The sequence below is a fragment of the Lepisma saccharinum genome, chromosome 29 (genome assembly GCF_977018435.1).
Source record: "Lepisma saccharinum chromosome 29, izLepSacc3.1, whole genome shotgun sequence".
NCBI classification, from domain to species: Eukaryota; Metazoa; Arthropoda; class Insecta; order Zygentoma; family Lepismatidae; genus Lepisma; species Lepisma saccharinum.
The window spans coordinates 27,279,801-27,294,883 of record NC_139257.1 but is presented as its reverse complement, the minus strand read 5'-3'; the positions used below and the strand labels follow the sequence as shown (position 1 = coordinate 27,294,883).

The 15,083-nt window shown below is 40.5% G+C and overlaps 1 protein-coding gene across 6 annotated transcripts in view; it reads left to right on the top strand.

The window, feature by feature from the left end:
* The window catches only part of csw (protein tyrosine phosphatase non-receptor type corkscrew), a 360,418-nt gene that overhangs the window by 255,522 nt on the left and 89,813 nt on the right, over positions 1-15,083 (top strand). The window lies entirely within an intron of this gene.

The window sequence follows — 15,083 nt, the reverse complement described above, 5'->3', positions numbered from 1 at the left end:
AATTAATTAGTTTAATTACTACTAATGCAGCTGCTATTTATGAAAGAAATAGAACAAAATTACAATTCTTTTGTTTCAAAATAATTGTCTAGTCAACGGTTATTTGTATATGATAAGTGAGACATTTTAAGTGTGAAGAAAATCCATAAAAACAAGCAAATATATTAAATTTATTGAAATAATCGAAATATGAAACTCATTCAAGGAGCCGCGCTGGTCTAGTCTGACAACTTCGTGGGATATCCGGGTTCGATTCCCGGAATTGGTTGGAATTTATCCAGCCTTGTCTCCGCACCCAGCCTATGGGTATCTGAGAGCAACCTTGGGGGATGAAGGCTGCCGGAGCATGGTGCTGATCACATCACCTGCAAAATAGTTCGAGATCAAGAATCTTTGGGGCCCACCACACCACTATGTGTGAGTTCATGGCACGGTGCTATAAACACGGGGGAATTTACATTACCTTTACCTATGGAACTCACCCAGGGTGATGATGAAGCGCGAGAATACATGTTGCTAAATTCCACTGAGTCTATGTTTTCGTTGTAAAGTAAGTTTATAGACATTCCAACACATTTATCCCTTCTAGGTGATTCACAAAAGACTTCTTCGACATTATTTAATGATGTGGATGTAGACTCAGCATCACTTGAGAGTTCACAAGGGGATGTGAAATCAGTACCGGGAAGAACGTTTGCAATAAGGACGAAGCAAGGAATTTTCACAATTCTCGCAAGTGTCACTGCGCGACTTTTTGCAAAAGAAAATTGCAAAATTGAACTTTGCGGCCGCTTAGATTGTGTTTGGAATGTTGTGTTTTTCTTCATGCTGCATGGGAATAATAATCCAAATTATTATTATTATTATTATTATTATTATTATTATTATTATTATTATTACTGTCGCAGATCTTTGACTGTGATAAATTAGCCATTTTAAATTTTTTCTACAGCATTTTCCATAATATTTCAAGAGCTCAAGGGGGGGGGGGGTTAAACCCGGTAACCCCCCCCTTGCGTACGCCACTGGTATATATACACACACACACACAGGGTGATTCAAAAAGAATATACATATTTCAAACCAGTATGCTGTCGAAACTACTGAACAGCACGGCGTTCTCTGGCGGAAGAGAACGTTGTCTAGTTTCAATCAATTGCCGCTAGATCGCTCGTGCAGCGCTGTTTGTCTTCACGATCCCACTACTTCAGTCAGTGAAAATAGCTACTCAGGAGCAGAAGGCGTTTTGTGTTCTCGAGTTTGCAAAGTGTAACTCGGTGATTGCAGTGCAAAGACGTTTCCGTGTGAAGTACCAAATCGATCCTCCTAATGAATGGAACATTCGCAGATGGTATAGACAGTTCGTGTCCTCCTCCGTAGCCGAGTGGGTTAAGGCGTTCACTCTTCTTGAGATCGTTCGCTGCGGGACGGCGTAGGTTCGAATCCGGCTCTGGTCGGAATTTATTCGGCCTACGTATAGGGCCGGTGGCAACCCACCATCGTGAGGAAATCGGGCTGACCTCCCGACTATTCCAATACTGGTTGAAGATCTCCACGCTTAGAGGTGACGAAGGAAAGCGTGGGAGGGAGACCGGCAGTCGGCAGGTATGCCTAGGCACTTCATGGGCTGTTGCGCGACGGATTATTATTATTATAGACAGTTCGTAGGAACTGAAGGTTTTGAAGTGCGATATTTTCTTAATGAAACTCTTCCTAGCCGTTGGATTGGTCGTCAACAGCTAAAAACTTGGCACCTTTCAGCTGGCCTCCACGGTCACTGGATTTGTTTGCCTGCGACTTTTTCTTGTGGGGATACATTAAGGAAGCCCTTTATGTACCACCACTATCAAATGACCTGGAAGAGCTGAAAAATCGAATCACTAGTGCTGTAGCGTCAGTCACGATGGACATGCTTGCCCGAGTTTGGAATGACTTTGAGTAAATGAATTTGAGTACCGCTGTGATGTTGTTCGTGCCACTGGTGGACATATTGAACCTTTAGATATTCGTAAGTAAGTGTCAAATCTTTCCGAGTTGTACTACATCGATTTTTTCATTATACCTGTTTGAAATACGTGTGTTCTTTTTAAATCATCCTGTATACAGGGTGTCTGAAAAGTAATATCTCAAACTGTCGCAGGTGAAAGTACACGATAATAGAAGCAACGAAGTCTCAGTAAACATGGGTCTACAAATAGCCGTTTTCGAGATAATCGCGAATGTGTGATTACAAGCCGCCACTGACTTCATTGTTTGTAAACGTCGTCCTAGTTGGTAAAATGCTATAGTGCAGGAGGCCTTAGAAAGATCGCTTCGCGGCCTTACAGCAGACGACAATATGGGGTGTCTCTGCGAGAACCAATCAGGTACGCGAATGAGCGAGCCCTGTTGCCACAGCTAGCTCGCTGCACCCTTCTTGAAGGGTGAGTGACCTCTGCCTCTTGCTACATCGACCTGTTTGTTCGTTGAGGAGCAGACGACACGAGAGTATCGGCAATAGTGTGCGAGCGACGTCTGCTGTTAGCCCGCGAAACGCTCTTTCTAAGGCCTCCTGCACTATAATAATGTGTGCGAATGTTGTGTTTGATTGCAACGCCACCTCTCGGAAATGTTCTGTTTGATTACAACGCCACCTCTCGGAAATGTTCTGTTTTGTAAACAAGAAGCAAACCTCAGACTGCGCAAAGTAAAGCACTCTATGTTTACAAAATGCAATCAATGACTGCTTGTAACCCCACATTCGCGATTATCTCGAAAACAGCTCGTTTGCAGACCCATGTTTACTGAGACTTTTTTGCTTCCATTATCGTGTACTTTCACCTGTGTCAGTTTGCGCTATTACTTATGAGACACCCTGTATATAGGCATGCTTGTTCGCGAGACCAGGTAGGGTAAGATCTGGCGGCCACATTTTTTTTCCAAATTTCCTTCATGCTTACATTAAAAGTGTGGGACGTTGCACAATCTTGTTAAAAGTTGAACGTATTTTCGCTGCTTTGTCCTGGTCGACGATCTGCAGCGAATGCTCATTTCTCGGGCGAAATCCGCCCTTTTATACCAACGATGAATCAGCTTTAGTTACTAAATATGCTATCTAAACAAGAGCGGCGACTACATAAGCTTCAGTCTAACATTACATAAACAGTTGTAAGCCACCGGAGTTGCGACGTCAGCGATCTCAGGTTGGAATGTCGGACAGGGCATGGTCGTTCTTTGCGAGTGTCCCTTAATCAATTTCATCATCTCTCATCCTTTTATCTCCGCGATTAATAAAAGTCAATAAACAGTTATAACTTATTACTCCATACAAAAATAAACATTTAGAAATACACAAAATGGAATAAATAAGTCAAAGAGTCCCAATAAACCTTTCTGTGCACAAAGTGAACTTACAGACAAACTCAAACTATAATCTACAATGATGCACAATAATACAGAAAAATAGCAAACTTTCTTTCATAACCGTGTACAACAGTGACGTAGGCTTCGTCTATGTGTTTTCATAGGGAATCATACTACAGGTAAAAAATTAATGAGCAATCTTCCGGTTTTCCAGCGAGAGAATATCCCTATTTCTTCCTGGACGTTACAGAACTTGATTTCTCCCCTCTGCAATTCGGCGGGCGTGTTCCTCGATAAATTACTCCCGCGTTCGAAAAAACGCGTCTCGGAATTACGTGCGAGAATCGCCTTTTGTTCCTCGACGTCCAATTTCACGATCTCTGATCAGTCGGTCTCTTGGGAGGGTTGTTTGTTCCCAGCAAGACAAAGTATCCCCGTGAGAGAACACCTTCCTCTATCTCTTGTATCAAATACAGCTCGGAGATGCTTTTTTGTTGATTGGACCACGAAGATCGTCAGTTTTCCGTGTTTCCACAACAATCAGGATTTTTTGCTCTGTCGTTTGACCTGGAAAAACATTTTGAAGCGTACTCGTGCATTATTATTTTGTATATTTCGTACCAGTCTACTGAATGATGGGATCGAACCTGCCACTCCCAATGGGTGATGTAGCTAATCATCATTCATCCTCATTAATGATGAGAGTACTTACTTGTCATAAAGACAAGTTAAATGCTTGGCAGCAAAAGGCACAACTAAAACAAAATACCTTTAACAACTAGAAATGGCAAATAGTCTCTCGTTGGATTTCAGAACCTTGAATCCGAATCATACATAATAAGGATTAGGATAAATACCTGTCTAGACTTAGAAGAATGATGATGAAGTTAATATCCAAGAGTAAAATGAAACTATCTTTTCTCCTGTATTGGTAGGTAGTTCACCTAAGTCACGCAGACTGCTGCCTCTCTTCTTCCCAAAGTGCTCTTGCCTGTCTCGAATCAAATCGAAAAGTGTGTCCCCTGCCAGTCTTGTCCGCTCCTCTAAACCCCTGTCTCAGAAGACTTCCTATACGCTGATACGTGAGTTTTTACTGTCCTATTATTCTATTATTGTCAGCTGTTTACTCCTTGTTTATCTGTTGTAAACCTTGCAACCTCAATATATCAGGAAGTGGAAGTCTGCTTAACAGTCGACCGTGCATATTTCAAATACCTGAGAGGAGTGAACAGTTGGTGTAAACAAGTGAATGAACCTTGGTGAATTGAAGCTTCTAGAGAAAGTTAAAATAAAAAATAATCCTATGGATTGATACGATTTGTTATTTAGCGTCGCTTTTCTGCCACGGCATTAGTCGCGACCATTGATGCTATACTGCAGGACACGAAAATGTAAGCCTCAAGGTCACGCAGCCATGGTGAACTGACGCTCTCTTTCTTGGATTGTAATATTTTATACTTTTACGTTATTATTTGATACTTTATACTCGATAATTTTTTTATTTTTCTTTAAATAATGGGTGTTCTTCGTTAGTGTCTTGTCAATATCATCACTCACCCCTTCTTCGCGATTAGCTAGAAGTGCCAGAAAAGCGAAGTAAATAAACCATATCGATGAGTTCATATGTAGATGTACAGTAAAACCCTAATGGGGGGGATAAGTAAACCGGTTTAACGAAAGTCCGGAACTGAAATAACCTAAAATAACAGTAGAAAGTGCATTAAAACTCTGTTTATAGCAACAAGACACGTTTACTATGGTATATTTAAAGGACATAGGCCTAAATACACTATACAGTACAGTACAAAGTCTGCGGGAAGCAGCATTTCATTTCTTTCTCTTGTTGACTTCTAGCCACATTTAAAACGTGGCATTCTACTCCCCCCACCCCCTTTGGCCTGTCCGGATTAAGCGAAGTCCGGCTTATCGGGGTCCGTATTAACGAGGTTTTACTGTATTTGCTTCGATTCTAGGTTCAATGGTTACGAATGTATCACAGTGTATAAAACGGTAGATGTTTATTGGGCGTCAATTTGAATCCTACATATTTGCTCGACGCAGATGAAGTTTTAGTGAGCTGTAGTGTTTCGACTACAGCATGGTACTGTTTGTGTAGAATCATATGTGCACGTGGCATACAGTCAGACACAAACTTAAGACCAAGCAAATTGTGTTTCAATTGATGATGAGTCAAAATTTAGGTTTGGTTCCACAAGTGGAAAGATGTTTAGTGAATATCCTTCCCCGCTGAAATGAATTGTGCAAGGTGCGCGTGACATTCAGAATGGTTACGTAATTTTGGCGGAACGATTCGAGAGAAATTCAAGGTCGCAACACTGCATCCCTTTCTCCCCCTCATTGCACCATAATGGAAGAGATTTGAAAACATCATGTCGTGTTGAATCGGTAGTAATTTTCGAATTTGTTGAGCAGAGCTGTCCATGTTCGCACTTAACACTAGCTTTCTTGGGATAAAAACACAATTGTATTTTGGATTCAAGCGTCTTAAAGTTTACGAATCAACCTTATGTTCAAATAATGTAAACTGTTCGAAGCTCTTTTTTTAAGTGGCCTTGTAATCAAGAAATCACAGGTTAGATTCTCGCATTGGACACAGCGCATCTGTTATGATCCCGCTTTTTAATGGTGATCCATTTCCCGTCTACCCTATGTGAGAATCACAGCGAATTGAATTTTAGAAATGTGTAGTTCTTGATCCCTATTTGCTACCCTTTTCTAAATCATCATTCTACTTCTCGCTGCGATTAATCAGATATAAAAAGCGGCGTAAAATAACCAAAGGAAAACATTATTTTGGTTTTTGTTATTGAGCAGCGTCGGTTTTCGCGAGGATGAGTGATGTGATGATATTGATGAAGACACTCAAAGAACACCCACGACCAGGCCGGAATTCGAACCCGAGGAGCCTGGCGTCGTACTAACCACTCCGCAAGGAGATCTGCAGGAAAACATGAGTATGAAAATGCATCTGGTGACACACACATCGCAGATTTAAAAGACGTTTGTACGGTCATCCGAGTCGCATCATCTGCGTATTTTCTTATTTGATTGTAAGTAGTGCGTCAACTTCGCACTATGTTTCAGACTAGAAGCAACAAAATTATATTTAGACGCACTATCTTTCAGACCAGAAGAAACGAAATTACATTTAGACGCACTATGTTTTAGACCAGAAGAAACGAAATGATATTTAGACGCACTATGTTTCAGACCAGAAGCAACGAAGTGATATTTAGACGCACTATGTTTCAGACCGGAAGCAACGAAAAGATATTTAGACGCACTATGTTTCAGACCGGAAGCAACGAAATTATATTTAGACGCACTATGTTTCAAACCGGAAGCAACGAAATTATATTTAGACGCACTATGTTTCAGACCAGAAGCAACGAAATGATATTTAGACGCACTATGTTTCAGACCAGAAGCAACGAAATGCTATTTAGACACACTATGTTTCAGACCAGAAGCAACGAAATTATATTTAGACGCACTATGTTTCAGACCGGAACCAACGAAATGACATTTAGACGCACTATGTTTCAGACCAGAAGCAACAAAATGACATTTAGACGCATTATGTTTCAGACCAGAAGCAACGAAATGACATTTAGACGCACTAGGTTTCAGACCAGAAGCAATAAAATGACATTTAGACGCACTATGTTTGAGACCAGAAGCAACAAAATTACATTTAGACGCACTATGTTTCAGACCAGAAGAAACGAAATGCTATTTAGACGCACTATGTTTCAGACCAGTAGCAACGAAATGATATTTAGACGCACTTTGTTTCAGACCAGAAGCAACGAAATGATATTTAGACGCACTATGTTTCAGACCAGAAGCAACAAAATGACATTTAGACGCACTATGTTTTAGACCGGAAGCAACGAAATGATATTTAGACGCACTATGTTTCAGACCAGAAGCAACGAAATGATATTTAGACGCACTATGTTTCAGACCAGAAGCAACGAAATGATATTTAGACGCACTATGTTTCAGACCGGAACCAACGAAATGACATTTAGACGCACTATGTTTCAGACCAGAAGCAACAAAATGACATTTAGACGCATTATGTTTCAGACCAGAAGCAACGAAATGACATTTAGACGCACTATGTTTCAGACCAGAAGCAACAAAATGACATTTAGACGCACTATGTTTCAGACCAGAAGCAACAAAATGACATTTAGACGCACTATGTTTCAGACCAGAAGCAACAAAATGACATTTAGACGCACTATGTTTCAGACCAGAAGCAACAAAATGACATTTAGACGCACTATGTTTCAGACCAGAAGAAACGAAATGATATTTAGACGCACTATGTTTCAGACCAGAAGCAACGAAATGATATTTAGACGCACTATGTTTCAGACCGGAACCAACGAAATGACATTTAGACGCACTATGTTTCAGACCAGAAGCAACAAAATGACATTTAGACGCATTATGTTTCAGACCAGAAGCAACGAAATGACATTTAGACGCACTATGTTTCAGACCAGAAGCAACGAAATGACATTTAGACGCACTATGTTTCAGACCAGAAGCAACAAAATGACATTTAGACGCACTATGTTTCAGACCAGAAGCAACAAAATGACATTTAGACGCACTATGTTTCAGACCAGAAGCAACAAAATGACATTTAGACGCACTATGTTTCAGACCAGAAGAAACGAAATGCTATTTAGACGCACTATGTTTCAGACCAGTAGCAACGAAATGATATTTAGACGCAATATGTTTCAGACCAGAAGCAACAAAATGACATTTATACGCACTATGTTTCAGACCAGAAGCAAGAAAATGACATTTAGACGCACTATGTTTCAGACCAGAAGCAACGAAATGCCATTTAGACGCACTATGTTTCAGACCAGTAGCAACGAAATGATATTTAGACGCACTATGTTTCAGACCAGAAGCAACGAAATGACATTTAGACGCACTATGTTTCAGACCAGAAGCAACGAAATGCTATTTAGACGCACTATGTTTCAGACCAGAAGCAACGAAATGCTATTTAGACGCACTATGTTTCAGACCGGAAGCAACGAAATGATATTTAGACGCACTATGTTTCAGACCGGAACCAACGAAATGATATTTAGACGCACTATGTTTCAGGCCAGAAGCAACGAAATGATATTTAGACGCACTATGTTTCAGGCCGGAAGCAACGAAATGACATTTAGACGCACTATGTTTCAGACCGGAACCAACGAAAAGACATTTAGACCCACTATGTTTCAGACCAGAAGCAACGAAATGACATTTAGACGCACTATGTTTCAGACCAGAAGCAACGAAATGACATTTAGACGCACTATGTTTCAGACCAGAAGCAACAAAATGACATTTAGACGCACTATGTTTCAGACCAGAAGCAACAAAATGACATTTAGACGCACTATGTTTCAGACCAGAAGCAACAAAATGACATTTAGACGCACTATGTTTCAGACCAGAAGAAACGAAATGCTATTTAGACGCACTATGTTTCAGACCAGTAGCAACGAAATGATATTTAGACGCAATATGTTTCAGACCAGAAGCAACAAAATGACATTTATACGCACTATGTTTCAGACCAGAAGCAAGAAAATGACATTTAGACGCACTATGTTTCAGACCAGAAGCAACGAAATGCCATTTAGACGCACTATGTTTCAGACCAGTAGCAACGAAATGATATTTAGACGCACTATGTTTCAGACCAGTAGCAACGAAATGATATTTAGACGTACTATGTTTCAGACCAGAAGCAACAAAATGACATTTAGACGCACTATGTTTCAGACCAGAAGCAACGAAATGCTATTTAGACGCACTATGTTTCAGACCGGAAGCAACGAAATGATATTTAGACGCACTATGTTTCAGACCGGAACCAACGAAATGATATTTAGACGCACTATGTTTCAGGCCAGAAGCAACGAAATGATATTTAGACGCACTATGTTTCAGGCCGGAAGCAACGAAATGACATTTAGACGCACTTTGTTTCAGACCGGAACCAACGAAATGACATTTAGACCCACTATGTTTCAGACCGGAACCAACGAAATGACATTTAGACCCACTATGTTTCAGACCAGAAGCAACGAAATGATATTTAGACGCACTATGTTTCAGACCAGAAGCAACGAAATTATATTTAATCTGCTTGAAAGCCTTTCACCTTGCGTGATGCTAAAGGCGACAGGCTCTCTCATCAGGAACCGGTCGGTAATGACCTCTACAAATGAGGCACACGCGAACATGATTGGTGGAAGTTTCTAGGACGAGAATTCTGTAACCAAATGAAGATTTAAGTTTTCAAAACTATGAACCGTCGATATTCTGTTACAAATTGTATTCTAATTAATATTCCTTACATTTGTTAGCTCAAGTTTGTTTGAATTCAAATTTGCGCTCTAAGCGGTCCCGGGTTCGATATCCGGTGGAGGCACATAGTGGTTTGGATCCCACTATGTCCAGTCCAGTCCAGATTAGCCTATCTGTGCATAAAGTGGACTTAAAAACAACAAGTAAATCAATCAATCAAATCAAATTTGTGCTGAGATTGGCTAATCACGACTGGATCTACAGTGTGGAGTAAGTTCCGAGACGCTATGTAACATGCCTCCACCCGAAATCGAACCACGGACTTCTTAATTACAATGTAACTCTACAATACCAGGTATGCCCATACATTTTCTTTGCAATGCTGGTTTGTTTCCAGTGCTGTCATGCGTTAGCTATTTTCGAAGTGTATTAAATTAATCAGATTATTAGAATGATTAAATCAAGAGTGGCAGCTACACGAATGGGAGAGGAAAGAGGAGTTTACAGTCCGGCCAAGGGAAACGAAAGTAGCTAGAATGTAGAATTCCAAACGCGTGAGGGGAAGCAGGTAGAACACTCACCAAACCACCCTGTGACTTTTGCTTACATGGGTTCGTTTGTTGTGTTTATGACTGCTTGCTGTGTTAAGTTTGCGATATCTCTTACAATTCGTAACAAATCGTTTCGAAGTGGAACAAAGAAAACTGTGTCGTAGGTCCCTGTTGCACATTCTACAAAACGCCATCGATATAATACACAATGCCACATTACTACATTTTCTTTATTATATTTATAATACTATGTATAATACATACTATTATTAGTGAATACTATCCTAATTACTGCTGTGTACATTTGTGCAAATTATAATATTTGCTAAGGAGATCAATTTAATTGAATGATCTAAAAGAAAGTTACTGGTTTACAATTTTACATACAAGTTTATGTACTAATGTGACATGATGAATACTTTCCTGATATATTCTGTTTGCTTATATAGTATATGGATGGCTATTTTCTCCATTCTGTACCCTTACATAATTCGTAAACATCTCTACGTATTTTGGCGGATGTTACTACGTTTGAAACTTGATTGTTGTTTCCACAGCAGACCATTTTCACGGAACATGCTTCCTGACCCAAGTGCCGTCACCCCTATTTTGCCAATGAACACGTCCAGTTGGCGCATGCGCACTTCCGTCCATGATCTCAGCTAAGGCAGCCAGACAGTACAGGATTCTTGTTGGGAAACCTGATGGTAAGAGACCATTAGGAAGTCCAAGACGAAGATGGGGAGATAACGTTGAGATGGACCAAAGGGAAATCGATAGAGATTGAAATGAGTGGATAGATAGATCTTGCTCAGGATAGGGACAGGTGGAAGGCTTGTGTTGCTGCAGCCATATACCTTCGGGTTTAAGAAGCCTATAGAGTTAAATCATCTTTTGTGATTCGAAGTAGAATGCAGGACTCCTAGGTAGGAGACTTTGCTGGCGGACAGTAAACTAGCACCAAGTAGTCATTGAACATTGCAACTCCGGGCTTAGAAAGTGATCAAACATAGATATGTGAAAATACCCTCGCATATGATATTGATATTTGAAATATAATAAATAGGTTTCCATGCTATTAAATTTGATAACTTTTCGCCTGTTTTCTTCTGTTTGTATTATTACAATTCTTTTTATTCTGTTCATTTTATTCTTGGTCACCGTGTGAAGGAAGCTAAGAGAATTTAGTAATTATATATTTATATTGTTGCTAGGGTATATTTTTTATTTCGATTTGGTTTGTTATTGTACGTCGCTTTTCTTTCGTTTTTGTCTAATCGCGACGACGAGGATGAAAAGTGATAAGGTTAATTTGATGAAAGGACCATAAGATGCACCACAGAAGATTATACTGACCGAGACTGACGCTAGAGCCTCATTAGTCTGCGTCCAGTGTACTACGTTGTATTTTATTTTTAGAGCATATCGTTAGCCCTAGTGATTATGTAGAAAATAATTTGTAGAAAGAAATTTTCAGAAGGCAAATTGAGACAATTATAATGGCTTATTGTGGAGATAGAAAGATAAATCGCAGTTATCGACTTTTTCTACTTCTTGTTCTGGAAGTTGAACATTTCATATCCTGACAGCGATGACAGCGCATCCGTCCTGTAATTAGCCGCTCCATTAACTGCTTCCTTTGTTAATTTCCGTCCCACATAAACTGCTCGGTGTAACCTTGAGAAGCCGAAGAACGAGCAAGTTTTGTCGGTTTCACTGCCATCGAAATCTGTTTTGCGTGATTCAACTCGGAACTTGATAATCGTGTCTACTTTGACTGCGTCGTGCTTGAACTCTTTCGGGAATCTGTGGAGAAAGGCCGCACATAACGGTAGAAAGGGGAGAAATTGGGTGGGCGAAACAAAGCAAACGGCTGGTAGCTGAAGTCGCGTTGCCCTTCCATGCACTCGAGTCACTACTTGCACAGACACTCGTTTTCGTTCGCTAGCTCCAAAGATTCTAGGAACAGTGTGTACAGTAGCGGTAATCCAGGCTTCCCAGGTCCTATCCCGGGTAGATTAAGTTGAAAACATACATTTTCTACTGTTTGACATAGGCGTTTGGTTTTAATTAAAGGCGCCTTTAATGTATTTTTCACTTCTTGTAGTGCATGATAGTTGTTAGGATATCCTTTTTCGTCATTCTCTTTTAAATTGCAGACATTTCGAACCGTTTAATTGTACGCAATGTGAACAAAAATGCAAATACTGCAGAGGGTTGCCAATTGTATGTTATCTTAATTACATATCGTTTCCGAAATTCGACGTTTTATGTCTGCCGGCAGTACGTCCGGTTAATGCCCTCTGTCCTCAAGAGAAATTCGATGTTGGACGTTTGTAATTTGAGCGCGCGCGTTTGTGCATATGCGGACGAATACGAGACCGAGACGATCTCAGACTGCCTTAATCAAGTAGAATATAAGGAACATGCAACTTTGTGTCTATTACTTTCATACTACATTGCAGAACGCATCTTTGCTGTTCAATGTAAATGCAAAGCGAAACGTACAGGGTTGTAATAATCCCATTGAGGTTGTTGTAAGTGAGAGCTCTCCGTGACTACATTTTATACGTTTCGAGATGTGAACAACGCATGCACAGTTGAATACGAAATCTGCAACACTTTGTGGATCACAGTCTGAGAAATTTGCTGACATGTCTGCACAGCGCGTTCTTTAAGATGGGAGAATGCTGGTTTTTAGCTGGTCCCACAAAACCAAATTGAGTGGAGTGAGATCTGTGTTCCTTGGAGACCATTTCGTTCATCCTCGGCGTTATATTGGAAACTGTCACACTGTAAGCACGTAATGCGGAAGGGCCCCATCCTGTTGAAAAGTCCTTTGTGTCCAGACTTAGGGACACCCTGTAATTCAAGGCCTTTCAATTGTCAATTTTGTTGAGTCCTGAGCACTCTGTTTCAATGGCAATTCGTCCGTGTACGGGCGGTCTTAGTAAAAATAACCCTTCAGTATGTAACTTCCTACAGGACAAATGACGATGTGACAACGTAATCTGTTAGTTGCGTTGCCCCTTGCATTGCCGCACTCAATTTTCACGTGGACCGCACAATTATTTAACCGGAGAAATTTCCGTGCACCGCACAAAATAGATGAACGTTTGTCCAATTTAACGCCTCGCCTTGTTCCTCCTGTGTGAATAATGAAAGAGAAAGTGCTCTTTAATATGCAAGGTCACTTTCAAAACCTTGCGGTGCGAAATGAAGGTGAAAGGGGTTCTTTTCTAGCTTCGGGCTCCTCTTGCAACTGAACTGAAATCTTGAATTTTATTGCTTTGCATATCGCTTTAATTGTGATTTCTCTCGGCCATAACCTCAGATTTATGATTTTGTCGACAGTCAGTTACGATGTTTCGCGCAATCGCTTCCTTACAGCAATTAAATACTTTTCACGCGTCCGTAACATCCATGGTGCTAGTCGGCGAGCCTAGATTAGGCATTGCTTCGGGAAAGTATGCGCCGTGACCCGCTGCGCATGCGCGTCAAGGTCTAGAGGCGTTGAGTGGGTGGAGTCGGCCGTGCAACGTCGCACAATAAACTCGTCTCGCTATCACCGCTAGCATTAAATATACAAACAATTATAATACCTTTTTAACTTCCTTTCGTTCTGCGTAGGATATTGAGTGATTTATTCTGTTTATTTTACTTCGCTTTTATGCCACTATTGGCTAATCGCGAATATAAGGAGTGATGATATGGTGAAATTGATGAAGGGGCGCTCACAAAGAACATCCATGCCCAGGCCGAGATTCGAACCCGAGACCCGTGGCGTCGTTGTGCTAATGTCATGTCTTAATCTTCATTACACATATTAAGAGTGGATCTTCGTAAATAAATATATTTAAACTTATATCAAGTTGAATTTACATTTTAACACTTAAAGATAGACGTAAAATCACACACAAAGTCCATCATAGTTGCTATGCACAGAGTACTACAATTATACGTAGCTGCCAGTTCACCATGAATAATAGTAACAACATATTTGAAATGTCATGTTATGATAGGTCGGTATTGCTGCTACAACTATTTTTCGTCGTTTTCTTCTTCTAATAGAACCAAACCCAACAATGCTAACCAAACCACAATAGATTATTACTACCCCACAAAGCTACCAGCCAATGGCAATGGTTAAAACAATTGTAGCAGCAGTCACTACCGTTATGATATACCGGGTGATCCGTTTGAGATGTCAGAAAAGTAAACCTTTATACGCAAGAGGTTAATGTACATATCTCCGAGCAGCTTGTAATATAAGCACAAATGATGTAAGTTTCGAATGAGTGTAGGTTTACTGACTTCGGCTGCGTGGCGACATAAGACATACTGTGTGCGGTGTTGTGACGTGATCACCACCTTTGTTACCATGCACATTAGCGCCGCCATGTGGCTGAAGCGTAACGCAGCTTACATCACGTAACGCAATGTTACTTCTGCGCTTGGGATCGAACCAAGAACCTTTAGATTGTATTCATCTCTCAGATGGTTATCACTCGCTTGGCCTAAATGTGATAAATGCAAGAGGTTACATTTAAAGGAATGGCGATAGAAATTAACTTAAATTAGATTTGGGTTTTTGTACTCTCCATGACTGGACCGACATGGATTGGTTTAGAAAAGGATATTACTTGCCTTGCAATTAGACGAAGATTATTCCCACACTTGTCCTCTCAAATGTCACTTGTCTGACCTCCATGTCAGACATCAATCTCATCACGCACCATTGTCCTAATTGTTCTCCACTTCGCTTCTCTCTCACCATCTGCAGTCCTTACTCTCTCTCGTATTCTCGCCAACTCCCATGTCACATGC